Here is a 3781-nt window from a genome sequence, read left to right as displayed (position 1 = left end):
ACGGTGTTCCCTTATAAATTTATGTATTCCTTCAGTGGAACCCATCCAACAGTGTTCCCTTACAGTATAAATTTACGTATTCCCTGGTGGAACCCATCCAACGGCGTTCCCTTATAAATTTAGGTATTCCTTCAGTGGAACCCATCCAACAGTCTTCCCTTATAAATTTACGTATTCCCTGGTGGAACCCATCCAACGGTGTTCCCTTATAAATTTAGGTATTCCTTCAGTGGAACCCATCCAACAGTCTTCCCTTATAAATTTACGTATTCCCTGGTGGAACCCATCCAACAGTGTTCCCTTATAAATTTAGGCATTCCTTCAGTGGATCCCATCCAACAGTCTTCCCTTCCTGATGCAGAAATTGCTTTGGTGGAACCTGTCCAGCAGTCATGGTTGTAAATATTTTGTCAATTGTAAAACTCCATAAGGCAGCAATCTTAACCACAGGACAAAATGGCTAAGGCCTCTAGGATCCAACTCTGAAAGCAGTACAGTAGCTCCAGTTTGGAATGCTTAGGGTGTAGGTTAAAGAACCCAGTCTTCCACATCGAGGGTGATTGGTGAGAGTTGCAACAATACTTTGGCATCAGTGGAAACTAAATTTCTGCACAACATTTCATTTTTTTCTGAAATGTGTTTCCTGACAAACATTTCTTAGTTCACAGTGATTATTTGTACTCGCATTTATCTTCCACCTGTATGTGTTTTATCCTCTGTTTATTGTTATGGTTTATGGTGGCAGTATGCAAAGCAGCATCACTGAAGCTGTTAGGTGAGAGCTAAATGTGCTGTATTTGAATACTGGTGCATTGGTGCATATTGGCTGCCTTACATCCAGCTGAGTATTTTAACAGAATAAGGATAAGTTTGATAAATGATAAAAAAAAAACATTCAAGTCATGTTGGTGAGACAGAAATACAGAAGTATCAGAATAAATGACAGTTCCCAAGTGTGAGAATAAGCTCTATATTGGGAACTCTCTGGGGATATCATTTGCGGTGAATGTATTGTATGCATTTCACAGAAGTGTTTCTGGTGCTATCTGAATTCAGCTAGAAGTGTTTGCAGTGTTTATCAGCTGTTAAGCACTTAATTTATTGGTTGCTATTAACAGTAAACATCTGAGGAGCACTGGGAGCTTAAACAAAGGAGCTAATTGCAGTGCTAAGTTTGTCTGGCCGTATTAAGAAAGACTGGATGCCAGTCTCCGTTTCATTTGCCAGGTGGCAGATCCATGCACAACCTGAAATTTCTGCAGCCATTCCAAAGTGGCTATACGCACAAATTGCATAGCCTAGGGATCTTCTATAGCTGGCAATTAATTGCTATATTAACCGGTTTAAAGCATACAATTGGGGTTCTTTTTCTTGTTTTCATTTATTTAAGAAAGATTAAGAATTTAAATTATTTTTAAAGATAATACTCTGGAGGGTTAGTGGGGCTGTTGAATGTTTCCCGCACGACTTTGATTTCCATATGCTCCATTTAGAAGTGTAGCCTTGCTGCCACCTTGTGGTTGCCAATATTCACTGCAGGGCTCGCTTAACAAATGCGTAGCTGATGGGCTGAGAGTCTGAGGGGCAACCGCCCACATAGCAAGAGTCTGAACCGGATCCAGGCCAAATGTCATTCAAAAATCAGCACAGATCCGTAAACCAGATCTGGTCCAGTCTTTTTGCACAACGGATCAATACTGGTCTAAATCCTCATTCTGGATTGGAAGTAGATAAGGACCATATATGGGTCAGATTTACATTGAATGTTGCCAAATGTGGACCATATCTGCACCAGAGACAAAAGTTAAAATCAGATTCAACGCAAATAGGGACAGTGAGTGACTCACAGTCTCTCTGGCTGTGATTGGAAGGTTGCTGGTTCAAGCCCCAGCTTCAGCAGAACAGTCCATGGAGAGATGACAAGGCTGCTGAAGAGAAGCATTCCACTGTACTTGTGCAAATAATGCGTGTTTCTTGAATGTGGCTCATGCTCAGTGTTTCCAGGCTGACTGCTGACCAGTTCTGCCCCAGGATCCTGCCTTCACACATGTGGGCAGTGAGTGGCTCACTGGGTTAAGTCTCTGTGCTTGTGAGCAGGAGGTCCCTGGTTTGAGCCCCAGCCCTGGTAGAATGGTTATGTGTCTGTGAACCCTTCAACAAGGTCGTTAACCCCCAACTATGGGGATGCTGCATGTGGTCAATCAGCTGTTGAGAGCAAGGTGAAGGGGAATGTTACAGTATAGCTGTGCTTAAGTTCTGCTCCAGCATCCTGAGTTTGGATACTGGAGCAGACTTTACTAAACACTTTTATTTGCATAAGGACAACTATAAATCTCTTCACCAACTCCCTCCCACTCACCATACCTTGGACATCAGAGCACTGGGTTAGCCAACACCCCCAGAGTTGGGGGTTAAAGGTCATTTCACCAGGGCTGGGGCTCAAACCAGGGACCTCCTGCTCACAAGCATGGAGACTTAACCCAGTGAGCCACTCACTGCCCACATGTGTGAAGGCAGGATCCTGGGGCAGAACTGGTCAGCGGTCAGTCTGGAAAACTAGAGTCTGAGCCACATTTAACAAATAAAGCTAACTTACAGTATGTGCACAAGAACATCAGAATGCTTTTCTTCACTGACTCCATCTTATGCTCTGTTGTGTGGGGGGGGGGGGGGGGGGGGGGGGGTTACGACAGGGCAGGAACAGCTAATGCACAGTGCCCACGGTCAAGGGTGGGGCTTGAACCAGCAACCTTCCAATCTTAGCAAGCGAGACTTAGCCCACTAAGTCACTCACTGTCCCTATTTGAGTTGAATCTGATTTTAACTTTTGACTCTGGTGCAGATATGGGCCAGATTTCGCAACATTCAATGTTAATCTGACCCATATATGGTCCTTATCTACTTCCAATCCAGAATGAGGATTTGGACCAGCATTGATCCATTGTGCAAAAAGACAGTGGACCAGATCTGGTTTACAGATCTGTGGGGATTTCTGAATAACATTTGGCCCGGGTCTGAATTACATTCATCTTGCTACATGGGATGACATTCAAATATCCATCATCCTTTGCTAGGCACTGGCAATGTGTTAATTAATTACATCTGTCTAATGATTTTCAGGAAATATGAGAGTTAAGTATGTCTCCTTAATAATATTAGCTTTCACAACATAACAATAGTTTAAATTTATCAGTACCTGAATTGAAGCTCTGATAGACCAGAAAAAATAAGCATTTTACATAATAAACCATTTATTTTATTCTACAAAAATGAGTCATAGTACTGACAATGTGGAACAGTAGCATTGAGATTTCAGTCTGATTTGTCTTGTAAATAATTTGGTTTACAAATTATTTGGTGTAGTGAATCTAACCAAGCAAAAATGAGAAATTAAAAAATATATCACAAAAGATCATGTAGTTATTACCTGAAGACTGGAAAATAACAGCACTAAATATTATTGAAATTATGTATAAATGTCAGATATTCAAGGCTGAGATGAGCCAAATGTATTTAGATTTTCCAAAATAAGATGTTTATGTTGACAAATTCCAGAGCAAAAGTTCCATCCTGCAGTGTTTTACATCACATTTCCAATAAATTTCCAAGAAATTCAAATCTATAAGCTAAGAGGTAGAGGAAAAGTGTGTCTGTACAATTATACGGTATTACAGTCTACTCACCTATCAGGACAGTATTACATCACTGCTACCTGCCATTTAACTATATGGTCAATTTTTGGAAATTTTCAGTTAAAAAATAATATTCATCTCAGAACACA

Source organism: Brienomyrus brachyistius, chromosome 18 (genome assembly GCF_023856365.1).
Source record: "Brienomyrus brachyistius isolate T26 chromosome 18, BBRACH_0.4, whole genome shotgun sequence".
NCBI classification, from domain to species: domain Eukaryota; kingdom Metazoa; phylum Chordata; class Actinopteri; order Osteoglossiformes; family Mormyridae; genus Brienomyrus; species Brienomyrus brachyistius.
The sequence above is the reverse complement of the archived record's forward strand: the minus strand, read 5'-3'. Positions refer to the sequence as shown.